We start from the raw sequence: 28,000 nt of genomic DNA on the forward strand, positions 1-28,000 counted from the left end.
CTAGTGCAGAGTTAGCTAGTGAGGGAATGTTCAGCCTCCGTTCCTCTCGCCGGCTCTGGTACTTGCCGGAGCTCTGCCAAGGTTGGGAGGTGGGCGGGGTCCGGGGATTCACCTGGAGGAAATGTGGTGGGGGCTCACAACGTTTGTTTCCAAGTGGGGACTGAAGCACAGGGCTTTGAAGGTGAGGCAAATAGTGCATTTCGGGGTTGCATCTATGTATGGAAGGTTCTCATTTTCATCTTAGTGCTGCTAGGAAAGGGTACTTTTATTTTCACTTAAACACACAAAGAATACTCCTCTAGGGACGCCTGGGTAGCTCAGTCGGTTGAGCGTCGGCCTTCAGCTCAGGTCATGATCCCAGGGTCCTGGGATGTTAATCTATTTAGAGAAAATACTAGCTAAATGATGGTATGGGTACTGAGTGCATGATTATGGCAAAAACTTAGGAATATGGTACCTAGATGGGTGAATTGGGCAGTCATTGGCTGGGTGGGCTAGTGGGGAGCATAGAAGAGTGGGTCTTGCCAGTTCTTTTAATTTAAGGAAATAGAGAACACGGATGTGTCACACATACATATGGAAATACCGTCTCTGAATAGTTTTGATTTGCTTGGGTGTGGTGTATCCTGGTCAGGGTGTCAGTTGTATTTCTCATTATGTTTAGAAGAGTATGAGAACTCCTGGCCCGAATGAACTTGAAGGGACTTTTCACCTCTTAAGATTCTCTTTTGCTTTATTTTTTTCAGCAGCTATTTATTGAATGCCTAATTTGTGCCGGGCCTGCCTGGGCTAGGATGCTGGGCCTAGAAGTAAACAGGACATTCAAGCCCTGCCCTTAAGGAATCCTTTGCCATATATGAGAAGACGATTTTTATAAACCAGTTATTACTGTCTTTCCCATTGATTCCAAGGGGTATGGTAGTTACAGCTCTGAAATGGAATATCTGATGGACATGGGCTGCAGTCTTAATCAGTTAGAGCTCCTGGCCCTTGGGTGGACCTGGTCATTGCTGTTCACACTGTTGTCAGTTTAGGTGAGATGTGTGTATTGTTGGTACTAAAAATCATAGGTGCGATTGATGTTAGAATGTCTTCTGAAACATGACACCGAGATTTAACCTTGAAGTGGAAAGCTCTTGTGTGCACAGTGCAGGGTTCCTATCAGTGAGATCCATGGTTGGCACTGGTCTAATAAAGGCAGCTCTGTATTTCTTGCAAAGCCACAGCTGGGTGCTCCGTGGAGCCTAAGGAAGGATGACCCCTATTAACAAATGTGCTTTATAAATGAGGAGTGCCTGTCACAGCTAGGACTGCTGCAGAAGGCAAGAGGAAACAGCCACTTCCTTCGGAATACATGAGAGAAGCAGCGGCTCATGTGACCAGCTTTCACATGACACGGGACTGTCATGGGGGATGGTAATGTTTGATCGGCAGCCACCTCCTCAGTGGAATTGTAAGATAGAGGGAGTGTGTTATGTGATGTTAGAAATGTCATGGAAGTGAGCTTGAGGCAGAGTAGTGGCCTAAGGAAAGAGCGATCACCTCAGCCCAGGGGCAATCTTCCTGTGTTCTGAGGAAAGGGATTCCTGACCTGGGTTCTGTGCGGTGCGTTAGGAGTTGACCACATGGACAGACCCCATGGACAGAATGGTGCCTAAGTGTACAAGGGAACCAAGGGTTGAGCAGTGTGGGGAAGAGGACTTGTGGGTGACTGTTCAGGAGGTGGTGGGTGCTGGAGAGAGGGTGGGGCTTGGTGCTTCAGTGGGGCACTGAGGATGGTAGAGAGGACTGAGAGGTAATTGCAGAATAATTCTCATAGACTGCGTTGGCTGGTATGTAACAGGTTATTTTAGGTGTGAAAATGTACAACTTGTTCTGCGGTACAATATATAGAAAGGAGAGCCTGGCAGACATGGCTGGGGAGGCTCCCACTGTGGACGGGAGGTGATGGGCTTGGTTGAGAGGGTTGGCCTTCGGCAGGAGGAATTCAGCCCACGCAGTCCCGGGAAGGTATGGGGTAAGCGGTGGAGGATGGCTGAGGGCCTGCATGCTGCTTGTTTAGGGGGAGGGGAAAGAGGCAGCACCTGGGACCCAGTGTGGAGCGTTAGCTCTGAGAACTGTGGAGTGTCCAGAGGGAGCAGAGGCTGCACGAAGCTCCTGGGATTTGGGTCCCCCTCTTTGCTTGCGCCATGGTCTGCTGCTCAGTGTGAGGTTTCTCCGGCCCTGTTGGTGGCCTTCAGAAATGCTGGCTCAGCTAGCAACATGTGGGGCATCACATGGGAGCCAAGACCAGGGAGTTGGTGGGCTTGCTGGTGAGAGGCCACCCACAGGTGCTGTCTTAGTGAAGTGCACTGAGGCGGGGTGTCAGAGGTTGGGAGATGTTCGTTGGCAGTGGGTGGAGATGGGCTGAAGGTGGCGGGGAGGTCACCGGAGTTGAGCGGGGAGGTTTGTGTCTGGACAGCTGGACGTGCCCTTCACGTGGAGGTAGCGCAGGCCGAGCTGGGGGGAGAAGGGGGGTGGCTCTTGCAGTGTCCTTGTCAGTGGGGCCTGGACTGTGGGCTGAGCCTTGTGTGGGGTACTCCCATGCTTTGCTACCCTGAAGCCTTAACTAGGACCCAGTCCAGGAGGGAGAGGCTGCCACCCCTTGCACAGGTGCAGAGAGGGCAGCTTAGCAAGAGCTCTGTGGCTGGCGGGCTGGCTGGGGCTGCTGAGGGCAGGGTGCGTCTGGCAGGTGAGTGCAGAATGGAGCTGGTCTAGAGGAAAACAGTGGGCATGGGCACCGGCCCCTGGACTCTGGAGTGGAGGAGGAGGGAGAAGCTGACCACGTGGAGGTGGGCAGGTGCTCAGTGGGTGCCGTGGGGGCAGGGAACTGAGTGTTGCGAGTTGCTTTACCTGTGCCACGTTTTTTTTTTTTTTAATGATTTTTTATTATATTATGTTAGTCACCATACAACCTGTGCCACGTTTTGAGGGTTCTGCAGGTGTACATACAGGGGTTCTATCGGAAGGATTTCAGGATTTCTCCTCAAAGCTGTCACGGGCCTGGCAGCCACAGCCTCACCTCTGTTCACATTGTAAGCTCTTTCCTTATTCTCAACACTCATAATTTTGTCCCAAGCTTTAGGAGTCTGTTCAGAGCTTGTGTGTTAGATGTTTCCTAAATCGTCATCTATGCTGTACTAGCCTCCATTGGAGCCCCCAGTCTGAGAACAGTGTGGGGGTGCACACTCCCCAGGGAGCGTCTGGGCAGCCTGGGAGCCTCTGCTGCTTCCCCTCACCTCTCTGTCCCATTCTTAGAAAACACACCTAACTGGGAGGTGATCATGGATTTCTTATATTCTGTATGAAATGCAGTTAGAAAGAGGCCCTTTTGAAATTGCTATAAAATTGTGAAAGACACTGTTTCTTAAGGCAGTGAGTGGTTTTAAGTGGATCTTTCAAGAACCAAAACTTCATATTCTTTTTGCTGTTCACTTGTTAAAGAACTTACACGCTAGGCTAGACTTCTTAAAATCTCTTTTATTTTAATCTTATAAAACATCCTTTTTTTTTTTTTTTAAAGATTTTATTTATTTATTTGAGAGAGTGAGCATGAGACCAAGCATGAGTTGCAGGGGAGGGAAGGGCAGAGGCTGAGGGAGAGGGAGAAGCAGACCCCTCGCTGAGCAGAGAGCCCAGTGTGGGGTTCCATCTCAGGACCCTGAGATCCTGAGACTGTAACCAGAGCTGAAGGCAGCCGCCCAACAGACTGAGCCACTCAGGTGCCCCCATATCCTTCTTTAAAACAACAACAACAACAACAACAACAACAAAAAACCAAACCTGTTTCCTGATTTCAGTCAAGAGGCTACTGGGATATCACAGTAAGAATTCCAGTGTAAGGCAGGGAGTTGCCACTGTGTTTGTGATGACTGTTCCCTTTGGTGTCCAGCAGCTGGAACAGCCTGACAGTTCAGTGGAAGTAGGGGATTACTAGTTGGGGGCACTGGTCCCAGGCAGGGTTTGGGGGTTAGGGTCTGAGGCTGATAGTGGTGCCCATGAAGGTAGGAGGTGGCTTCTAGGGGCAGCGTCTACAGTTCCATGGAGATGGTCTCCTAGTTTCCCCAGAGCCCAGGGAGGCTGCCTGGATTTGCTGTCGGCGGTCGGGCTTGAGCTACGACCTTGCTGTCTTTGGGACCCTTGTCTGCTCTGCTGGCTGCTTCCCTTGGTGACACCACGTGCTGTCCTTCAGTTTTTCCTGGCATGAGGAAGAGGATCTGTGTGGTGCCTTTTCCCACTTCTGGTCCCGTTGGGTCATTTCACGGCCCTGTGTTCCCCCAAAGAGGTTCTCACCACGCTGGGTCAGAGGAACTACGCGCCGGGGGGTGGTCTACCTCAGTCTGCACGTGGTCAGAGTCTAGTTGTGCGTGCTGCACACACTTCTGTAGGTTTGACTGTCCTTCCTGTTGTGAGAAGGAACAGTGAACCTGGTGCTCGCACTGCCCGGGGTCGCAGGGCTGGGTCTCCTTATCTGCTGAGGGAGCTGGGCGTTGAATGGTGGCGGTCTCCCCGGGGAGGTGCCGTGAGGATTCATTGAGGTCAGATTGTTAAAGCGCTCCACATGCCTAGCCCAGGACTGGCGCTGTATGTGTGTGTGAAAACAGCTCTGCTCCCCCCTCTGCGGTGCTGCATCCCGATAGCCTGTTCTCCTGTTACAGACAGGCCACACCAAGAAGGTCTGGGAGGGAATCAGCCGTAACAGTTGCTTCCACTGAGCCGGGCCTGCTGTGGGGAGATTCAAGGGGGCAGTAAACGCATGCCCGTGCACCCATGCCTGGTCCTGTCGCTTGGAGGCCAGCGGGACTGGGTGCTTGTTGCATGGTAGGTGGTGTGTGGGCTGCGTGGCTCAGGGTCCCAGCAGGGTTGTGGTGCCCTGTGTGCCTCTGTCAGCCTTGCCCTCCGTGGGCTTCTTTCCCTCTGGACATTCTTCTAGGTTCCCTGCAGACCAGGCACTGAGGCACTTCATGGAGATACTAGCACAGAGTCGAGTCTGTTGGTTGGCTCTTCATAGTTGAAATCAAAAAGTAACCTTACATACTAATAAATCCCGAAGTGACCCATAATAGGTTCATATCCATTGGCCTGATTTTATTTTTCCTGCTTTTGGGAGAAGAGGCAGTGGCTAAAACGTGTGGATAACCAGTTGGTTCTTCTGTTGCTCTTGGTCAAATCGGATTTTAGCTGCAGTGCCAGGATGGACAGGTCTTCGGGAAAGGTCTGGGCCTCTGTAGTCAGAGAAGCTGCTGATTCTGACAGCAGGTCCCACCCTGCACCTCTCCCCAAAATAGTCCTCCAAAGTCCTTCAGTTTTAGCTGCTTCGCTCAGCAAAGGTCTTTCATGTACAAGCCCAGGAAATTTTGGGGAGCAGCCACTCTATAGTTTTCTGTCTGTTCAGGGTTTCAGTTCAGGGGGAAAACTATAACTAGAGCATACTCTGGGTGTGAAAACTTATTTTCTTACTGATAAATTCTTGCTCACTGCCTTTTCTGTGTGGAAGCTTTCAGTACGGTATGTTGTTATTCAGCACAACTGTATCTGTTCTGAGTCTTGTCACTACTCTATGTAGGAGCATAAAAATTACTTCACTACTTTGGTAAAACATCTATGTGTTATAATTGATTAAGGATATTCATTCATTCATCATTCATTCATTCAATTTTTCAGAGAAGGACACCCGTTTGGGCTCTTGGTCCATCTCTCAGCATATGTGCAGACTTGCTTCTTAACCTGTCTTGGTGATAGGTCTTTGCTTTTTGCCCTCCCTTAACTCATCCCATTTGTGAATCTTTTTTTTCCTTAATTTTTAAAAAGATTTTATTTACTTATTTATTTGACAGAGCACAAGCAGGGGTAATGGCAGGCAGAGGGAGAGGCAGAAGCACATTCCCCACTGAGCAGAGAGCCCGATGTGGGGCTCAGTCCCAGGACCCTGGGATCATGACTTGAGCCAAAGGCAGACACTTAACCGAGCCACCAAGGTGCCCATGTGAATCTTTTTTTAAAAAAGATTTTTTATTTATTCATTTGAGAGAGGGCGCACGTGAGAGCACGAGTGGGGGGACGGCAGAGGGAGAGGGAGAAGCAGACTCCACTCTGAGCAGGGAACAGACGCTTCACTGACTGAGCCACCCAGACTCCCCACCATTTGTGTATCTTTACATGTGAAATGAGGTGTTCCTCATAAATATTCTCCCTGATAAATTTCTCTTGTTTGCAAAACCTGGTTGAAAGGGCTTAACAGGCTTGGTAACCTCTGGGTGGAGAGGGTATTGCTCAAAGAATTTTCCATGTGTGGTAGGCAGGTAGGGTGTGTGGCTGGGATCCTTCCGTGTGTGTGTGTGTGTGTGTGTGTGTGTGTGTGTGTGTGTGTGTTGACGCTCATAGTACAGGGTGGTGTTGGGGGGGGTTGTGTGTGTTGGGAATTGGAGCACTCTGTGTTTCTCACTTCCTCACTGGCTGCAGGGCACCCGATGCCTGCAGTAACGCTACCTGTCTGTCTTTGCTGACTAAGAACAAGTCTGATTTCAAATACTTCATGTTTGACAGATTTCCTGGCTTTTTTTTTTTCCTTCAAGTACTGCGTGATCTTTATTCCATGAAAATCTTGAACTCAACACAGATTTCATCTTTACATAGGATGGTAATTGTACAAAGAATTAAAACTTTTTTGGGTAAAATCTGATTAAAACCGATTTCTCCTGCCCCCCACCCCCACTCAAGGGAAGGAGACAGGATTGAGGGTAAGGACAGGGCAGAGGCACAGACAAATTCGTATTTGTCTTTCTAATGGAAGAGGCAGAGACTGGATGTTGTAGTGAAGTGCTCCGTAACAGTGGGGTGACAGTAACAGCCAGTGGGAGGGAGTGCCGGTTATAGCTGGAGGCTGGCCAGGAGTGCTGGGGCTGTGGTGGGGGCCGGGGCATGGGGCACGGGGCACGCGGGAGCTGCCGGAAGCAGCTCGGGGATGTCTTGATGTGAGTATTCCTGGTGGATGTGGGGACCAACCTGGATGTGCCCTTTGTGCACATCCCCTCCATGAGCCACTTGCACACTTGTCTTGAAATGTGTCTTAGACGTGTAAAACCATTCTTGAATGACACAAGCCAGCTAGGTGAAACATTGATTTGTTTTGGCTTAGAACCTAGAGGAATTGAGAGAGAGACAGAGATGGAGACGGACAAAAACAATGTGTCTGGATAAGCTGTTTCTACGGAAAAGGTGACAGAATTTTCTTTACCTGGGATCACTTTTGAGCAGAACTCTGTGAAACTGAAGAATCTTCAATCTCTTGTTAATAGACAGCTTTCTGAGACAGTTTCCCAAGTGTGGCCTGGATAGGTAGGTGCTACTCCATCACGTCCCATAGCATAGTTTTTAATTATGCTTTAAACACTATAGAAGACAGTGTAGAAGACGGAGTGTAAGTCCTTGGTGAGGGGAATGTAGACGTCACCTGGTGTGTTTTCCAAGGCACCAGCACCTGTGGGTGTCACCGCTGCCTTTGCGGGGCTTTCTCCCTGCCGGTGTCTTGTTACTGCTCGTGTCGCTCCTGTACTTAGTGATTGCTGCGCCCTTCATCCTAGGTCCTTGTAGGGCACACCAAGGACACTTCAGACTGTCTGACTCTCCACATGTTGGCGGGTTAATGCTTATTACTTTTAGAAAGTATATTTCTAGGATCTTGATCACAGTTGATCTTGATTTTGCTTCCAATGCAAGGATTCTTACCTGTTAGACTTTTAATCTGTAGTTGTTTAACTGAAATAGATTGTTTTGAAATCTGCCAACAAATACACTGTCAGGCTCAGATCTTGGATGACTTGAGGAAAGGTTTTTACAAAGAAAATCCAGGAAGGTAGCTTTCCGTGAGTGGCTGTAATTGGCTGGCGCCATGGGGTCACTATGGCAACACTAGGTTGCAAAGATTACTGCATGAGGCCTGTGTTTAATTATGCAGGGTAGGTTTACATTTTTTCAATTTAGGTTTGTACATCTTTGAAACAATTTTTGTTTTGAAATTGGTTTTTTTTTTTTTTAATGACTGCATGTGTAATTGGATGGCAGAATATATTCTGACCTTGGATTTGCAAGGTCTTAAAAAAAGAAGTCTGTGTAATATAGTCTGTTTTGAGAATTTCTTTAGTCTCCTCAGAATGAAAATGCATTTAAATATTTTAGGACGTCCCCCCAGAGAGCTTTAGGACATGCATAATGTAGGATACTTATTTTTTAAAAAACTAGGATCTAAAATAAACTCTTCTTTTGCTTGGGCATACACAGGCACACCAAGATTGCTGTATTACACACACTGCAACACAGTCACAGATACGCCTATTACTGGGCCGTGTGGATTCCTTCTCTGCTCTGGCACACAGGCTGGGTGCAACTCTCAGCTCTTGGAGGGCGTGTCCCCTTGTCCTGGCTCCTGCTGGATGAGCCAGGACACCTTCTGTAGTTCTCGGGGCTTTGCCCACCTGGCTGGGTTGGACTTTTCTTGGCCCTTAGTTTGTGCTTGCATTGTCTGGTGGTTCTCTTGTCCTGCTTCTACTGTTATATTTACTCCACGCCTGTGGGAACGTTGACATTTTATACGAATGTATTCGTAAGATGTTCATTGTTCAATAACAGCACACTGAATTCTTCGGAGGAAGCCTGTTGGTGTGAATCAGTCCATCATCCCCTTAAAGAACAGGGAATAGAAGGAGTCAGGGAGAATGGTGTGGGACCGAGTGCTAGAAGCGACCTTGATGTTTTAGACCTTGGTTGTGGCATGCAGTCCTTCCCTCTGCGCCTCCTACTCTTTGTCAGTCTCCTCGTGAGAGTCAAGTCATGGATCACGGAGTTAAAATGGTACGCTGTGGCTCAGCTCCCAGACAGAGGAGAAACAGAATGCCATCTGATACGGTAGTGTGTTCAGAAAGCTGTGTATGGAGTGGCGTGGAGCCTTCCCTTCTGGAGGCTGGCCATCCAGTCTAGACCCTAAATGAGTTCTGTTTGTTAGCGTTTAGCTTACAGCCGGGTCCATATGGTCATTTGGGATGGAAATATTTTATAGGGTCTAAGGGTTACGGAAATTTGTTTAGAACACCTTTGGTGTTGCGTGTGAACTGTGTAGGTACAGAGTGGAACAGGCTTTTCTTTGTTGATTGTGCGGTCATGCTCACAATCCTGGGTGCCGAGGCTCTTTCCTGTATTTTTTACATTCATCTTAAATATCACATTGTGTTTTAGATGGATTTTCTCACGCACGTGTCTAAATCCCTGTTTTACGTGGAGAACTTTGTCACTTGTTTTTTCCTTTGGTACAGTTTTTAGGGCGTACTTGATTTTATCCCCTTTGAAAAGTGAAACTGTTAACTTAGTGTCACTGGCTTTTAAAATAATATATATATATATGTATAGATAGATGTATAGATATATAGATGTCTATATATAGGCACACTTTGTTTAATTGTGCTTGCAGATACTGTGTTTTGTAGAAATGGAAGGTTTTGGCCACCCCGTGTGGAGCAAGTCTACCAGTGCCATTTTTCTAACAGCATTTGCCCACTTGGGTCCATGTGTCATGTTTTGGTAATCCTCGCAATATTTCAGACTTTTTCATGATTTTTTTCTTGTGGTGATCTGTGCTCAGTGACCTTTGAGGTTGCTGTTGGGATCGTTTTGGGGTGCCAGAAACTGTGCTGATAGAAGACAGTGAACTTAATTGATAAGTGTATGTGTTCTGACTGCTCGACCAACAGCCTGTCCCCCATGTTTCTCCCTATCCTCAGGCCTCCCTATTTCCTGAGACACAGCAATATTGAAATTAGCCCAGTTAATACCTACAAGGGCCCCTAAGTGTTCAAGTGAAAGGAAGAGTCTCCTATCTCTCACTTTGAATAAAAAGCTAGAAATGACTACGCCTAGTGAGAAAGGCATGTCAAAAGACAAGATAGGCCAAAAATAAGGCCTTTTGCACCAGTGAGTCAAGTGGTGAATGCCAAGCAGGAGTTCCTGAAGGAAATTAAAAGTGCCACTCCAGTGAACACACACATGATAGGAAAGCAAAACAGTCTTATTGCCGATACGGAGGGAGTTTCAGTGCTCTGGATAGAAGCTCGAGTCAGCCACCACATTCCCATAAACCAGAGCCTGGTCCACAGCAAGGCCCTGACTCTTCAGTTCCTCGAAGGCTGAGGGAGGTGAGGAGGCTGCAGAAGGAGGGTTTCAAGCAAGCAGGGGTTGGTTCATGAGGTCTAAGGAAAGAAGCTGCCTCTGTAAGGTAAAAGCACACGGTGATGTAGATAGGAGGGCATGTGCTGAGGGAGCAGCTGCAGCAGGCGACCCAGAAGATCCAGCGGAGATCGTTGCTGAGGGAGCAGCTGCAGCAGGCGACCCAGAAGATCCAGCGGAGATCGTTGCTGAGGTGGCTGCACTGAACAGATGTTCACTGTGGACGAGACAGACTTTTTTGGAAGAAGACAGCATCTAGCATTGTCATAGTCAGGGCAGGCCGGTGCCTGGCTGACCTCCAGCTTCAAAGGACAGACTGAGTCTCCTGTGAGGGGCTAACGCAGCTGGCGACTTGAGGCAGAAGCCAGTGCTCCTTGACCATTCCCTAAATCCTAGGGTCTTTAAGAACTGTGCTCTGTAAATGGAACAGTGAAGCCTGGACGACAGCACATGTGTTTACAACATGGTTTACTGACTAGTTTAAGCCCATGGTTGAGATCTGCTCAGAAAAAAAAGATTCCTTTCAAAAATAATACTGTTCATTGACAACGTGCCTGGTCATCCAAGAGCTCTGATGGAGACTCCGTGGATGACTGTGAGGGGTTGAGGACTTGAGTGGGGGAAGTGTAGCTGCAGATGTGGTGGAAACAGGAGAACTAGAATTGGAAGTGGAGCCTGAAGATGTGACCATATTGCTGCGGTCTGGTGATAAAGCGTGAACGGATGAGGAGTTGCTTCTAACGGATGAGCAGAGAAAGTGGTTTCTTGAGATGGAATCTACGTCTGCTGGAGTTGCTGTGAAGATTGTTGAAATAACAACAAAGGGTTTAGAATATTAAATAAACTGAGTTGATAAAGCATCAGAGTTTGAGAGGATTGACTCCATTTTTGAAAAGTTCTGCAGTGGGTAAAATGTTATCAAACAGGATTGCCTGCTACGGAGAAATTGTCTGTGGAAGGAAGAGTCCGTCGATGCGTTACGATAATATTCTGTTGTGAGGGTGCTCGGTTGGCTTACTTGAAAGAGCGTTCAGCTCTTGATCTCGTGGTCATGGGTTTGAGCCCCACATTGGGTGTAGAGTTTACTTAAATAAATAAATATTTAAAAAATATATAATCTGTTGTGATATTTACCATTGAGGTGACTACAAAACCGTTACTCTCGATGAGTGGCACATGAATTCTTTGGAAGGGACTGTGCCAACTTCTGTAGGACTGTTTTCCAGACTGTGTGTCGTGACCCATTACGTCTTGGTTAAGCAATTTTTCCCTACCCCAGGGTTGTAAAGATAGCTTCCTGTGCCTTCTGAAAATTGTGTACCTTTAATCTATCCCAAATTGGTGTTTGTGTATGGTGTGAGATTAGGAGCTGAGTGTTCAGAGTTTTCCATGTGGGTACCAGTCGGCCAGGCCTCATCTACTGAATGGACTGTTCTTTGCTCGCTGACCTGCAGTACTCCCTGTCCTGAACCAGGTCTCCTGGTGTGCCTGCCCTGTGTTAGAACTCTTCAACATGCCCGTCCTTGTGACCCTGTCACCTGTCTTCATTATAGGTTGTAAGTGATTGTCGCTGGTACCTAGAAATGCAGTTGACTCGTGTATGTTCCCTTCATGTTTTGTATCCAGGAACTTCTCTTACTACGGATGAGAACACTAAGACTACTGCAGGCTCTAAGAATGTATGCAGGTCATTGCCAGTGAATACAGTGGCGGTGTTAGCATTTTGGCCGTGCCCATCAGACTCTCTGGTCTTCGCTTGCCTCATGTTGACCTTCAGGCAGATAGACGGGCCACAGCATGATGGTGCACTGCTGTGGCGGATTGCGGGAGGGTACAGAGGGCACAGAGGGGGAGTAGACATCCTGGACGTGTGGAGGTGTGGCCAGGACAGTTTGTCACGGAGGCCTGGGTCTGAGTGCGTGAGTTGGACACGCCAGCTGGATGTGCCCCCATGAAGTGTATCGCAAGAGTGGGATCTCATGAGAGATGCCGGATTTGAGGTATAAGATTTGGGGGGGGGGCTGTTTACACAGAGGTGACAGTGTGGCGGGAGGTTAGTGGGCCACCAGGTAAAGGATGGGGAGGAGTGAAGAGCAGAAGAAGGAGGAGGAGGTGCAGGCGGAGTGCACAGCCCAGAGCAGGGGCGCTGCAGGAGGCACGTGGCAGCCTCCGTGGCCCAGTGGTTGTCGCAGACGTCTAGGGAAGGAATCAGTTGTTCAAGGCAAACTGTGTTCCATATTTTTGGTGTATAATTGAAAGATTTTTTGCAGCCTTAGCATTTATTCTCTGCTGTAGGATACATAAGCACCTTCAGCTCATGGAATAAGAGTTGTATCCTGTCCCCACGCAGTTTATAAATGGACAGTTTTTTTTATTTTTTTTATTTATTTATTTTTTAAATTTTTTTAAATTTTTTTTTTTTAAAGATTTTATTTATTTATTTGACAGAGACACAGCCAGCAAGAGAGAGAACACAAGCAGGGGGAGTGGGAGAGGAAGAAGCAGGCTCCCAGCGGAGGAGCCTGATGCGGGACTCAATCCCAGAACGCTGGGATCACGCCCTGAGCCGAAGGCAGACGCCTAACGACTGAGCCACCCAGGCGCCCCATTTCTTTTTATTTTTTTAAAAAGATTTTATTTATTTGTCAGAGAGAGAGAGCACAAGCAGGGGGAGGGGCAGGCAGAGGGAGAAGCAGACTCCCCCCTGAGCAGGGACCCCGGTGCAGGACTCGATCCCAGGACCCCGGGATCATGACCTGGGCCGAAGGCAGACACTTCACCGATTGAGCCACCCAGGTGCCCCTATAAATGGACAGTTCCTTAGAAAAAAGATTTGTCCTGGGTTTGTAACTATGGGCCTCTCCTTAAGGAATCTAACATAGTTTCTATCACTGTTTTGGAAATGGTAGAATACAAGCTGAGTTAGATATGGGTAGGTGATGTTTACACTGCTCCTTTCTTGCATGTCACCTTTTAGGAGATTGGGGACAAGTGCTCAGTTTACCCACTTTACCATCTTTCATTTAACTGAAACTACTTTGAGCTTCCACGCTTTCCATTCCTCTCCCCTCCCCCATCTCTTTTAAGATACCGTTGAATAAATGCACATTAAATTCAGAATTTTCTTCAGAGTTAGTAAGTCAGTCCACCTAAGAGCAAAACATAACTTTTTTTTTTTTTTTTAAAGGAGTACCATTGTTTGACCCTTATTTCAGGATGTCTAAGTTGACAATTTGGTAATTACTTAAGATAATTACAGTTGTTTTATTTGAAACAGATATGTGGTCAAAGTGTTCTCATTTGCAAGTATCCTACACTTAGTTATCCGTGTTGAAAATTATTTTTTATTTTAATTCTGAAGGAAGTCCACTTACAGGAATACTCTGATGGTAAATCCAGAAAGAAGGCTTTGGTTGCCCCATGTTCATGCACATGGATCTAAATTTTAGTCCCTCCCTTTTGGGTGCTCTCGTTTTATACTCTTGCTGAATGACCATCCTGCTTTGTTCTCTCTTAACACCCAAGGCAGCCGTTGTTTGAGGTTCCTGTTTAGTACTTGCTATTAGAAAGCTGTGTCTTCTCTTTTCTTTTCTTTTTTTTTTTTTAAAGATTTTATTTATTTATTGGACGGAGATAGAGACAGCCAGCGAGAGAGGGAACACAAGCAGGGCGAGTGGGAGAGGAAGAAGCAGGCTCCCAGCGGAGGAGCCTGATGTGGGACTCGATCCCATAACGCCGGGATCACGCCCTGAGCCGAAGGCAGACGCTTAACCGCTGTGCCACCCAGGCGCCCCAGCTGTGTCTTTTCTATTGGAATTTCTCTTGTTGGTGAGGATTATCTACCAGGGAAGAAACTTGAATTTTCATGTTTTAATAGAAGAAAATTTTACTCTACTTTTCAAAATGGAGAATCTCCTCTTCTACTGGGGGTGTCTCCTGTCAGATTAGTGAGAGGATACATGTGGATGTGCCAGTGTCTCTCTGCTTGGCAGCAAAACACATCATTTTAACGGTTCAGCTATGTTAGAACACACTTGTCCTTCTGGAAATTTGAGGACATCTGTGCATGAAGAGCCATTGCTAGCGTATTGAATTAAACACAGAAGTTGCAGTGAGACAGACTCGTTATTCCTTGAACTGACAACACTAAAGCGTGTTGGTTTGTGAAGGGATGGTGAGCTGTGGGTTGGTAGGTGGACACTGGGCTCCCAGCAGATGTCCTGTCTTGCACCCGCAGCTCCTCAGCTCTTGTACATTGGTGCAGTCTTCAGGGTGGGGGCATCCCCCCCAAAACCCGGACCCTAGCAATAGATGACTTATCACACATTAGATCACCGGAATCCAGAGGATGATGGAGCCTGCTCCTCAGACATCTCATGTCTGATTTTGCCTGTTCTCATTCTGCCTTTTAATAAGGAAGGGTCTGGTCCTGTCCTGCAGAGCAGATTTGGGCCCAGGAAACCTGCGTCATGGGATGTGGAAGGCATCCCAGTCCATAGACCAGCAGCCCGTGCCTTCACGTGGTCCCGTTTACCTGCGGACAGCCCGCTGCCTGCTGCAGGGGACGTGCTGGCCTCTGTAGGGGTGTGGATCCTGCTGCCGCCCTGCTACTCCAGGCTTACAGGACTTTGCGTGGGGTTGTGTCATTTCCATGGCCTCTTCATCACACGAGTCCTCTTCAACTTATTTTGGAGGGGAAGGGTAACAGTTCTCAAGTTTGAGGAACACTACTTTCTGGTGATTGTTTCCACAATTGCATGATTGGGAGTTTGGGTTGGATAGTGAGACTAGATCAGTGATTATTTATTAGATTTGCTTGGGAAGCATGTCACAAAAATAAGTTTTGTTGTCCTCACCCCCAGAGACATAGGTTGAAGTTTGTCTGGGGGTGGAGACACGTGGGAGTCGAATCACAGGTGATTGAAGTCTTGAGGCTCCTCGGACGTGTCCTCTGCGGCCCCATTCTGCCTTGGATTCCTGTTTGCCTGTTTGCAGTTTCGGCCATTGTTTCCATCCAGTGGGTGGGATGGGACAGCGGGGTGGGGGGTGTCTTAAAATTCCAGGAAGCTTCTGGGTTTGGAGGCCAGCTCCTGTGTGGGTCTCTCCCCGCAGGCTCTTTGCTTAGAGAAAAGAGCCGGGGAGCGCCACTGCCCCCTACTCATCCTGTACGGTTATGTGGCTCTTTCCCAAGTTTGGCTGTTCCTGTGCAGTCCTTGTGGGCTAAGCACCGCCCTCCCCGTTGGTCCCTGTCTCTCTCCCTCACTGCTCCTTGAGGGGACCTGAATTTGAGAGCTTAATCTTGCTTGAATTAGGACTAGTGAGCTACGTTTCTTTTCCATTTGGTAATAATATATTTAGAAAGCTTTGTAGGTGGAGGAAAAAAGTCATTTGTAACTTGGCACACAGGGGCGTTGCTGTGCTGTCGGGAGTTGGTAACTCTGAAAGGGAGAAAATGGACACTTAGGAAGTGAGCTAATTTGTAGGTGATGCAGAGTCAGGGAACTCTGAGAAGCCAGCTGAGTCCAGATGAATTACCTGGGGGTCAGGAATGGCCTGCCATGGCCACTCGCTGGAGGAGCTTATAGTGAAATGTTCTGGATGGGGAAGCTGTCTTCCTTTTCAAAATATTCTTAGTTTCTAATGAAGTTTGTCTGTAAACCACATTTATTTGAGGTGAATTTTCATCTGTGTCAAAGAATATGTATGAGCTGGCTGGAGAGGGCACAGATCCTTGGAGGCAAAGGGTGGAGGGTCGTCGTGGCCGCGCTTCCCCGCGAGGTAGCCTTGCTTCCGGGCTTGCCAGTTCTGCAGCAGGTTTCGTGTCCTGATAGCTCCGAGTGCAGGGTTTCCTCTGCACTGGGTGTCGGGGTTGGGTGTTTGCCATGTGACCTGGGTCTAGTGCTGGGCTCTGAGGACTTGGGAGACAAGCTTAACGGTAGTGCTGCTGCGTGCATGGGAGGGGCACTTGGGGAAGGTTTCTTGGGGATGGCAGCCTGCTAGAACTGGGTACTGCTGGAACAGTACCTGTCCACTGTAGGAAAGTGGGAGAATGCTGGCCGCGTGAGGAAGTCAGGACTAAGATGCTGAAGGATGAACAGGCACTTGCCCAGGCACAGAGGAGGGGGGGAGCCTCCTCTGAGGGAAACACTGTTTCCCAGAAACTGGAAGAAGGTGGAAATTGCTGAGGAGGCAGCCCAGGACAGTATCACTCAAAGCCTGTGCTCCTGTGACTTTCCGTTAGGGGGTTGCCATACTGATGGGTTGTGAGGTCAACTTGGAAGGAGGCACCCACTTTAAAAACCAGCCAACACCAGCAGCCAGCCTAGAATGTACTAGAAAACACTGGGGTGCTTTTCACAGAGGAAGGGCAGTTCTGTTTTGTGAAGCCTTCCCTTCAGTTGTGTATTCGTATGTATGTTTGCCTTGCATCGTGATGTAAAATGTTTCTTACTTTGGGTTTGAAATTTGAATGCTAACATATTCCTTGTTAACCCAGTAACCGCCCCCCCCCCCCCATAGGATGAGAGAGGTGAATCAGACATGCCAGGTTCACTTCTGAATGAGCTGGTGTGTTCAGTTGGAGGTAGAGGTGATGAAGTTATCACCATAACCTAAGTGAAGAAATAGTGGAGGCTGCTCAGTGCGGAGTCAGGGCAGCAGGGAGGAGAGGGTGTTTAGAAGCTGGAATTAACAGAACTTGTCAGGTGGCTTTGGATCACAAGAGAGAGGGGGACAGCAGATTTCCAGTTTGGAGGATTGTCTGGACACTGGTCCTCCAAGCCAGAGCAGAAAATCCAGCAGTCACAGTCGACTTGGGGGGGGGGGGTCCCTCTGTGCAAGGTATGTGTGCTTGTGGGCGTGTGTCTGACATGCTTGGACTTTGTGAGTTCATTGGGGAAGTCTGAGTTGGAGAAACGTTAGGGATCTAACAGCGTGGTTATTAAAGCCACGGAGGCAGATGAGATTGCCCAGAGAGAGCATGAAGGAAATGACATTTAGGAGCAAGTGGAGGAGAGAGAGCTAGCTTGTGGAACAAAGTGGTAGTAGAGTTAGCAAGAGAAGCCGAGGCCGTACGAGGGAGCCCTGGGGAAGGGGGTGAGTGGTAGAGCGAAGCCGCCGAGAGGCCAGGTGGGGTGATCGTCAGCTATGTTCCCGTGTAGATGGAGGATGAACGGAGCCTGCCCTGGGTGTTTGACATAGGAGTTACGTCCTCGGAAGTGCCAGCATTATGTCAGTATTTCAGGTGGTGGAGGGCTCTCTGAGTGCACGGGAGGTGCGTGGTGTGGGTGACAGCTCTAGAGCCTGAGTTTGAGCCTCATTTTGAGGCATGTGATTCAACCTTTTAGAACCTGGTTTCTTATCAGAGAAATGGAGGTGGTCCTGTTAGGGGAGGATTGTCACGAGGATTAGTGAGGTGCTGGGAGGACAAAGCACAAGTTACCAGTCGGGCCACCGTCCTGTGCCAGAACCCTTCCAGACCTTGGGATGCGTCACAGCTCCTATGGACAGGGCAGAAGTGCAGCTCTCCCGTCGGGTCGCATGCACGCGGGCCAGCTTGCTTGTTTTAGTCTTCCGCGCTTGCCCTTTGCTACTCGAGGTCTCTGTGAACAGCCCCTAATGTGGGAGCAGACTCGGACCGGGAGTTCTGGGATTAGAGATCATGTTGTAGTTACCTCGAGGAACAGAGCTGGATGGGAGCTTTGCTGGCCAGGAAGGCTTTGCTGAGAGCCTCAGGTGGGGCTTAGGAGGACTTGCTGCCGGCGTGCGTCTTCTCATGCCTCTTCCTCACCTGCTCCCCGCAGGTGCAGGGGCTCCATTTGTGATTGGAGAGAAAGTGGAAGTGGAGGAGTACAGTTAACACAAACTGACGTTATGACTTCCAGATAGAAATTGGAAAGATACCATATAAAGAGTAAATTCCCTTTCGTTTGTCTTAGGAAAAGAGTTTAATTGGTTCTGGTGATGTTTCTTTCATTCTGGGGGGCTGGGCAAACTACTGCTTTCAGGATAGTGGACCCGCCCTGCAGGCAGGGTGGGGTCGGGCTGCAATGCAGGGCGCCTCTTCGTAAGTCATTCATTGCTCACAACAGGACACACTCCGCAGAACCCTGGAGCATCAGAGCTGAGAATCGCCTGCTTCTGTTCTGTGGTGCGCACATCCTTCCTCCCTACCCTGCCCCCTTTACGTTGTTTCTTTGCATTTTAGAGGTTAGACTGTGCAAGGCATTGCTATGGGTTCATATTCTTGATAGAAGAAGTACATTTAGGGAGAAGGGTGTATTGTTTTTTAAGATTTATTTTTAAGTAATCTCTATACCCAGCATGGTACTTGAACTCAGTCCCGGGTCAGGCTCCCTGCTCAGCGGGGAGTCTGCTGCTCTCTCTCTCCCTCTGACCCTTCTCCCCGCTTGTGCTCACGTGCTCTCTCTCTCTGTCTCAAATAAATAAATAAAAATCTTTTAAAAAATTAAATAAAAAACATTATTAAGGCCTGTAGTCATGAACATGGGATTTTTTTCCAGTTAGGTAGGTCTTCAGTTTCTTTCAGCAGTGTGTTGTAGTTTTCAGTGTGCAAATCTTCCACTTCTTTGGTTAAATGTATCCTTAAATACTTCATTCTTTTTGATGCTGTTGTAAATGGTGTTGCTTTCTTAATTTCCTTTTCAGATTTTTCATTGCTAGTGCATAGAAATACAACTGATTTTGTATATTGATCTTACAGCTTGCAGCCTTGCTGTGCAGTGCTCATTTATTTGCTCTAGTAGTGTTTTGTATATACTTGGGTTTTATATTCCTTTTTTGAGGTGAGTTTTGTAGCTGGACAGCCCCGTTTAGTTCAAGCTTTTGCTGTGTCTGGTGGAGGGTGTCTTTGGGTTTCCTGTCTGTGTCCCTGGTGTGGTTGGTTGGTTGCTTCTGTGAAGGTCTGTCACTGCAAGTCTTGCTGTCTCATATGGGTTCCAGGGGTGGGACAAGAGAGCACTTGCGAGGAATGAGGGGAGCTCTATCTCATTCTGAGTTCCTGTTTAACAGAAGGCAGGCTGGTACCCAGTATCCTGTGGTCTGTCCTCAGGTCGTTCATTCTGTAGGAATAGAGCAGATACGTGTTGTGAGAGATCGCAAATAAAGAAGCGATTGTTTTGTTGGTGCTTCATACCACTGAAGTGAAACAGTAACCGCCCTGATTTCTGTTACCTTTGTATTTCCAGGGGCCGTGATCCCGTCATACAATGGTGAGGTCAGCAGCGCACTCCAAAAGATGGGCAGATGACAGCATATTCATGTTTCTTTGGAGTTTTGCCCTTAGAGCATGGTGCTGGTTTGGAGTTCTATGAGTTTGCTGTGAGCTGGAGATACTTGTACTGTTTCCTGACTTAGACCCTCAGAAAAGTTGTTATATGTCCTTGTTAATCATGATTTCAGTGTGTGTGTGTGTGTGTGTGTATGTGTACACGTGTGTGTATGCACACATATGCACATTGTCTTGAGGGTGAGTAGGGAGTCAGGGTGCTGGGAAGCCTGTGGACTTGATCTTGAAAGTCAGCGGTGGGGGTGCCTGGGTGGCTCAGTCCGTGCAGCGTCTGCCTTCGGCTCAGGTCGTGATCTCAGGGTCCTGGGGTTGAGCCCCGCATTGGGCTCCCTGCTCGGCGGGAAGCCTGCTTCTCCCTCTCTCTGCGTCTCTCTCCCCGCTTGTTCTCTCTCTCTCAAATAAATAAATAGAACCTTAAAAAAAAAAATGTCAGCGCTGGGTGGTGGTTGGTGGAGTCTGGATTACTCCTGCTGGGGAAGAGACAGCTGGTTTGGCTCAGCCCTGTCCACTTCCTGTGGTTGTGAGGGGCCTGTTCTCACAGTGTGCTCCGAGTTACTTTCTCTAGTTTGATTTCATGCTTTTATCCTCCTGATTTTCAAGAATTTCCCAGTTTCTGGTCTACAGTTTCCCTTTTCTGCTTTTCTTTATGGCTTTGCATCTGTTTATTTAAACAACTCATTTTCTGTCATTTCCTTGGATTTGGCAGTGTGAGCATGAGACCGTTCTCCCTGGACTTCGGTGAGTTGAGATGTGGTGTTGATTACTGCCTGCACAGTTGTCTATAGAGGGGAGGGTGTGTGCGCCAAACCACCTGTTTTGTTCTCATTCTGCATTGATTCACTTTTCACTTTATTCTGGTAAGGGGTGTAAAGAGAATGTCTTGGAACATTGATTTTTCTGTTTCTTGCCGGCTTTGCTCTGCAGTGGAGAGGAAGCATGTGAACTGAAGACAGAAGCTGAATGACGGGCATTCCTTTTCCTTGTGGCATCTTGGCCAACCTTACCTTGTACCTGCCGTCTGCTCGGTGCCTTCGTTACCTTGAGCTGGCTCTCACTACAAATCCAACAAAGAAAGCAGTAACAAACAGCACCCATCCTAAAACAAAAAAAAAACACCCCCAATAGTCCCCCTCTTTGTTCCTTGGGAGGCGATTAAGGCCAGGCTGATAGCCCCAACCTGAGATGGCAGGTGGCTCCCGACCCCACAGCAGAATGAGGTGTGGGACTTGTGCGGCTCTGCGCACCGTCAGGGGAGGGATGTTGGTAGCTCGTGTACAGGTGGAATTCAGTTTGTTCTGTCTGCCGTGAAGGAGAACTTTAAAATAGGTGAGGCCAGATCTGAGGGCTCAGTGTCCTACTTAAGTTCTCCAAGGTTACATTTTAAGAAGATTTTTTTGGTAAAGACTCTATGTATTTGAGAGAGAGGGAGAGGAAGGAAGCTCACGAGCACGGGGAGGGGCAGAGGGATGAGCAGACTTCCTGCTGAGCACAGTGCCCAATGCTGGGCTCCATCCCAGGACCCCAAGGTCATGACCTGAGCGGAAGTCAGATGCTTAACCTACTGACTGAGCCACCCAGATGCTCCCATTTTAAGATTTTTCAACCTATAAGGAGAACTCCGTGTGCCTTCTAGTTCACGTGTCCGGCTTCAAGGACAGTGACTGGCTCTGGAGCCGGCCAGCCTGGGTTGGCGTGAGTGCTGGCCCCACCACTTCACGTGGCACCCCTCGCAGGGCCTCAGACCTCTCTTCTGTAGACTGGGGGTAATGAGGATCCCTACCTTAGGGAGTTGTTTTGAGGATCAAGTGAGTTAGTATGAGGTCAGACCATTTGAAATTGCCAATATTAGACTCTTTAAAAATGGAGATCATTGTAGATGCACGTGCCGTGAGAAGTAACGGAGAGCGTTCCCTTGTACGTTTTGCCCCGGTTCTTCACTGGCAACATGTTCAAAACTAGAGTAGAGCATCCCAGCCAGGATCTTGACAGGGACACGGCCCACAGGTCTGAGACGCCCCAGTTCTCTTTGTGCAGGGTTCTTGTGTGTCTGGGTGCCTGACGCACATCACCACAAGGGTCCCTCCTGCTCTCCCTTTGTAAGCACACCTGCCTCTTGCCTCGTCTCCTCACCCTTGTCCCCAACCCTGGCAACCACTGATCTGTCATTCCTTCTGCAGTTTTGTCACATGAGAATGTCCTGTAAATGGAACTGTGTGAACGTGACCGTGGGGTGTTTGTCTCTCTGCTCCACATGGTTCCCCTGAAGTCCGTCCAGGCTGTTGCCGCCTCAGTAGCGCCGTCCTTCTCATTGCTGCGCACCATTCTGTGGTGTACGCGGGCCATGCGTTAGCCCTTCACCCGTTGAAGGACTTCTGGGCTGATGCCAGATTTTGGCAGTTAACGAACGAATACAACTGCTGTGAACACTTGGTGGAGACATTGTTGGGCTGTGTTTGACCCCCAGAGACGACGGTCCCAAACAGCTCAGTCTGGTCCCTGGAGGGCAGTTGAATGCTCCACTGTGAGTGCTGTGGGACATGGCCTGTCTTTGCCCAGATACACGTCTCTTGTCATCTCTGTGAATGTGTTCGAACCTACCTGGAAAATGTCTACTTACCAGGAAAGCTGTAGTACCACACGGTCCCTGCAGACGCTGCCCATGCTCCCCTACTAACAGGCCTTCATGGGAGGAGCACTGCGGCTTCTCTGTGCAAGTGGGCAAGGAAGAGACAGAAACTTACCCAGTCTTGCAGCTCTTTGGGGGTGATCAGCACCCGGGACTCTGGTGTAATGAGGCTGCTTGGTCAACCAGGGCATGTGGAGTGCTTGCTCTGCACTGGTTTGAATGTTCTAAGAACCGCAGGTCTGCACAGACTGGCGGACAGCATTTAATCCTGCAGGCTAGTGCCTGTGCAGTAAGACGAAGCTTTTGCTAATTTGGATTCCTGGGCATTTAGGACATTTGGAAAGGCAGTAAAGGGAGGGAAATAAAGAAGGCTTGGGCGGTGTTCAGTACTTTAAATCCACAGTGAAAATCAGTAATTTGAAGGAAAGGCTGTGTGGGTCAACTGAAGATATCATGATTACTTTGGTTTGTTGAATTTTATCAACATAGGTTTAAAAAAAAATCATCTTATGCTGATCAGAAACTATGGTTAACAACTATAGGTCTTTAATGAATAAAAATTGAAGCAAATAAATTAAACATAGTTATATAAGTGAAATCTTCCAAAACTTGGGGTTACCTTCAAGGAGAGAAGGATAACTCTCTGTGGTAAAACATTAGTAATTTTGGACTCTTTTCCCCCAAAATAATAATAAAGTCTGTCCAGTGTCCTTACAAGTTACAACTCTGTGCTGGGGACAGTGCGATAAGAGCCTGTCTCTGGTCCTGTAGCAAGAGAAAGGAAGGTCGGCCAGTGTGATGCAGAAGCAAGAGGAGGTCAGTTTGACAGGAATTTCACAGTATTTCTTGCCCCCCCCCCCCCCCCGCTTTTTGTGGCTCTAAATACTGTTTATTTATTTATTTACATTTAAATTCCAGTTAGTTAACATACAGTGTACTGTTGTTTCTGGAGTAGAATTCAGTGATTTTTCAGTCCATACATCACCTGGTGCTCCTCACAGCCAGGGCACTCCATCCCCATCGCCTCTCCCCCATCCTCCCCACCTCCCCTCTGGTCACCATCTGCGTTCTTGGTAGTTAAGAGTCTGATTCTGTGTTTGCTTCCCTCTCTGTTTTTCTTTTCCCCTTCTATGATTGTTTTGTTTCTTAAATTCCACATATAAGTGAAATTGTATGATGTTTGTCTTTCTCTGACATATTTCACTTAGTGTAATACCTTCTAGTTCCATCCATGTCATGGTAAATGGCAAGCCTTCTTTCTTTCCTCCTCCCTCCCTCCCTCCCTCCCTCCCTCCCTCCCTCTCTCTCTCTCTCTCTCTCTCCCTTTCTTTCTTTCTTTCTTTCTTTCTTTCTTTCTTTCTTTCTTTCTTTCTTTCCTTTCTTTCCTTTCTTTCCTTTCTTTTCTTTTCTTTTCTTTTCTTTTCTTTTCTTTTCTTTTCTTTTCTTTTCTTTTCTTTTCTTTTCTTTTCTTTTCTTTCTGATTTTATTTATTTGAGAGAGAGAGAGAGACAGCACCAGATTGCATGAGCGGGGGAAGGATCAGAGGAAGAAGCAGGCGCCCTGCTGAGCGGGAAGCCAGATGCCGAGGATGCGAGGATGTGGAACTGGATCCCAGGGGATTGTAACCTGACCCCAGGGGATTGTGACCTGACCCGAAGGCAGACGCTTCACTAACTGAGCCACCCAGGCACTCTCTGAGGTTTCATTCTTTTTTGGTAGTTTTTTTTTTTTTTTTTAAGATTTTGTTTATTTATTTGACAGAGAGAGACAGCCAGCGAGAGAGGGAACACAAGCAGGGGGAGTGGGAGAGGAAGAAGCAGGCTCCCAGTGGAAGAGCCTGATGTGGGGCTCTATCCCAGAACGCTGGGATCACGCCCTGAGCCGAAGGCAGACGCTTAACGACTGCGCCACCCAGGCGCCTCTCTTTTTTGGTATTTTTTTAAAAAGCTTTTCCTCTACCCCTAATGTAATACCCAGCTCATTATAGGAATCAGTGAGATATGAAAAAATAGAAAGATAAATTTAAAATCTTGCAGTGCTCCACAATTCAGGGATAACCACCGTTAATGTTAAAAGTATTTCCAAATTTTTCTCAAAAATCCCTGTCATTTTTCTTACACAGATTGTGTGACTCAAGCTTCCTCAGCACCTGTGATTATTATCTTGTCCATACTGCCCACAGGTGGGGGCCTCTCCCCATTGCTTTAGATGGCTTCTTGGCGAGGCCGCGGGTCAGGGTGGGCAGCTGCCCCATCTGTTGAATGCTTCCTCTGCCTCCCCTGGTCACCCTGCGGCTGTGTTGGACACTGGCTTTTCATGTTTCCATGGTCTCCGTCTGTACTCTGTCTTCACCGATCTCTTTATTGCTGGGCTGGGAACATGCTCTTTGAACTACTGTAGCTATAAGCCGACAAGAACAGGTGTGGCCCGGTGCGTTTCTGTTTGAAAACGTAGCTTGATGATTGCATCAGCGGTGGTAGGTGCAATGTGAACGTGTGTGCCGCATGAAGCTTTTTCATATCTTACAGCCTTTCTTTAGTGTGTGTGGCCCAGAAGTGAGGTTACTCTGTCAGAAGGGATGAATATTTTGGCGGCTCTTAATTTGTGTTGTCTTCCAGAAGTAATTGGCTTAATTACTAAAGTATTTTCCCATAGAACGAAAAGACCTTTAGAGCAGGGTTTTGGAGACCTGGGCTCTTCTTCCAACGTGTCTTTAATCCCCTTTGTGACCGTAGGCAGCTAACCCTGATTTGGTTTCCTTATTTGTTGAGTAGCGGTTGGATTTACGGCACTGGTTCTCTGTCTAGATGATGTTGCCCTTCAGGGGGCTTAGGACAGTGTCTGGAGACGTTCTGTCGTCCCAGCCGTGGGGGGAGGGTGCTGCTGGCATCTGGTGGGCCCGGGGTCGGGCTGCTGCTCAGCACCCTCCTCCAGTGCCCAGGACACAGAGGGTGATCCAGCCCCAAGCGTGAGTGCTGCTGAGTTTGAGAAACCTCGGGTTAAGAAAACCGCAGGTTTTCTTCACAGTTGTAATGGTAGATATTATTTGCTGTATTCCTAGCATAGACATTCATCGTGCATTCTGTATTGTTTTGTTACTGTCTTTATAAGAAAATTGAAGGGGCGACTGGGTGGCTCAGTCGTTAAGCGTCTGCCTTCGGCTCAGGGCGTGTTCCCGGAGTTCTGGGATCGAGCCCCACATCAGGCTCCTCCGCTATGAGCCTGCTTCTTCCTCTCCCACTCCCCCTGCTTGTGTTCCCTCTCTCGCTGGCTGTCTCTCTCTCTGTCAAATAAATAAATAAAATCTTTAAAAAGAAAATTGAAAAGCAGGATGCCTAGGTGGCACAGTCAGTTAAGCATCTGCCTTTGGCTCAGGCCATGATCGCAGGGTCCTGGGATCGAGTTCTGCATCGGGCTTCCTGCTTGGCCGGGAGTCTACTTCTCCCTCTTCCCCCACCCCTTGCTCGTGCATGCGTGCGGGCTCGCGTGCTTTCTCACTTCACGCGCTCTCTCTCGCTTCACTCTCACAAATGAATAAAGAAAATCTTTAAAAAAAAAACTGAAAAAACCACATATTTGTTGCTTTTCAATAAAACCATATATTGTGTATTGGAAGCTGCTTTTCCATGTTGTGTTTAGTAGTCCTTGAGGTTCATATGCTAGCTTCAGAAAATGCTGTATAGGAATAAAAGGACAGAAGAACCTTGCTCCATCTTTGCAAACACACACCCACCTGTAAGCATAGGTCAGGAGACCGTGTAGATGGTTAGCACCCTGAGCGTGGACCTGGGCAATCCTGCTTCCTATGGATACTGTGTCTGAGAGCCTTCTCCCTGCCTCCTTTCCATGGATGTGACTACCTTACTCCATACTTGTGATATGTTTGGAGATGGAATAGAGTCTGATGTTTTGATGGGGTTGTGGGAAAAGGGTCATGAACAAATCGTATTTTTTTTTCTTGTTGTTCCTGGCTTGTTTTATTCTTGAAGATCTCAGAGCTCTCCTAGGAGGTTGTACAGTATTAGTCTGTTTTCTTCATGACACTGCGCTGTAGTCTCCCCATATCTACTGGCAAGGCCACAGTGCTTGTTTGATTTATTTGCTAAGGTGGGAGCCTCCAGGGGGAGGCTGAGCACGGGGTGGGGCTGGGGGTGTGTGCTGCAAGAGGCCAAGAGAGGTGGGTCACTGGGGTTTTTAAGCCAAAGGGTGAGTTCATGTTTTCTTCCCAGTGTGACAGGACATCCATAGAGGATGCAAAATGCCAACTTTGACAAAAGCTTAATAATTCTGAGATTTTTGTAGAATTCCATGTAAGGAGAAAAGTCTATGAATGACCCCTTCAAGGCCCCAGTCCTGAAGCCTCATCTCCAGGGAGACTGACAGGCCCACCGAGTATTCTTTCCTTGACCTGGCCTTTCTGAGGGCTGCTTTCCAGGAAAAATTATTGAGAACAGAAATTCCCATTTGAATAGTGGCCTAAAGCAAATCATCGGGTGTGAGCCCCTTTCATGGGCTCGTTCTCCCTTTATAACCCAGATCAGCCAAACACAGATCTTAGAAACGTTTTTGTTGTCTGGAGTTCAGTGAAGTGAAGGAAGGCAGTGTGGCAGAGACGGCCGGTCCAGATGGGGAGACCGAGCTTGGACAGAGCACTGAGCTAGAAGTGCGGGAGCTGATGGTGCCCTCTCGTTTCAGAATGTGCACAGCACTGCTCTGGGACACGCCTCAGCGGACGCAGTAGACAGTCTTCATGAGCACCGACTTTCAGCTATGGAATCGGTAAGTCTTATTGCACCGCTGCTGTTCACCACTTGGGTTTTTTTACGGCTTTGTGAAAAGGGGTCAGAGGATAATGCTGGGCCTCCACGTTGGCTTTCGTGGGCTTGCTAGTGCTGGCTGAGTGTGCTGGATGTTGTTCCGGGCGTCCCTTGGATGAGGGTCTGTCAGAGCAGTGGTGGTGAGGTGCGGGCTGTGAAACAGCACCCGGTATCCCAGGCTGTGGAGGAAGTCTGTTTCTGTTCAGCCTCCTTATCTGATTGGCTCGATCATCGAGGAGTCCGGAGACCATTGGGACTCAGTACTGACTACTTGTTTTGTGCTCTGTGCATATTGCAGAAACACTTGGCACAGAGAAAAGCTTTTCCAGTCTGACAGTTGTCCTCCTCCTCTGGGGAAGCAGTGGAGGCCTGGCTGTGCTCTGGTCTGGTGTCCGCTGTGTCTGGGCAGCTACTCGTGTGATTCCTAGGAGTGTGAGGCCAGCTTGTGTGGTTGGTGTCTAAGGAATGGGATCTTTTGCTAGGTTACCCTGATTGTTGGTTCCTTCTGGGAATTACTAGCAAATTTTTTGAGTGGAGGGTCAGCTGTTTCCCTAAGAACCCTGGTCTCGGGTCTCACCAAGCATCTGTTGCGCTAGGACAAAGTCCCCTTCTTGGGGGACGTGTTGTACTGGCTGTCAGTTTATTTCCTCCGATAAGTACATTGATGACGATAGAAGAGAAGACTCTTGATTCGTTTTGGTTTTTCATACCTTGGCCAGGCATTAGTGTTTCAAAGCAGGTAGTTCATAGATGTGTATTATCAACTGTTCCATTATTCCTAGCAGACAGCCCCTCCAGGGCTGTTCCTGGAATCAAAAGGCAGAATTTTACTTTTATTTATTTATTTATTTTAAAGATTTTATTTATTTGTTAGAGAGAGAGCGCGCACCAGTTGGAGGCAGAGGGAGAGGGAGAAGCAGGCTCCCAGCTGAGCAGGGAGCCCGACGTGGGGCTCGATCCCAGGACCCCGGGGACCATGACCTGAGCCGAAGGCAG

The 28,000-nt window shown here is 48.2% G+C and overlaps 1 protein-coding gene across 12 annotated transcripts in view; it reads left to right on the forward strand.

Annotated features, from left to right (window-relative positions):
• The window catches only part of ANKRD11 (ankyrin repeat domain 11), a 186,034-nt gene that overhangs the window by 47,069 nt on the left and 110,965 nt on the right, over positions 1–28,000 (forward strand). For 10 of the 12 annotated variants that reach the window (XR_015727984.1, XM_087870365.1, XM_087870362.1 and 7 more), the window contains exon 2: positions 26,883–26,966. The exons of the other annotated variants lie outside the window; for them this stretch is intronic. The gene's annotated coding sequence lies outside the window, so the exon portion shown is untranslated. The remainder of the gene's footprint in view (positions 1–26,882; positions 26,967–28,000) is intronic. 12 annotated transcript variants of the gene reach the window in all.

This window comes from Ursus americanus, chromosome 21 (genome assembly GCF_024610735.1).
Source record: "Ursus americanus isolate L20-20 chromosome 21, mUrsAme1.1.p, whole genome shotgun sequence".
In the NCBI taxonomy this organism is placed as follows: Eukaryota; Metazoa; Chordata; class Mammalia; order Carnivora; family Ursidae; genus Ursus; species Ursus americanus.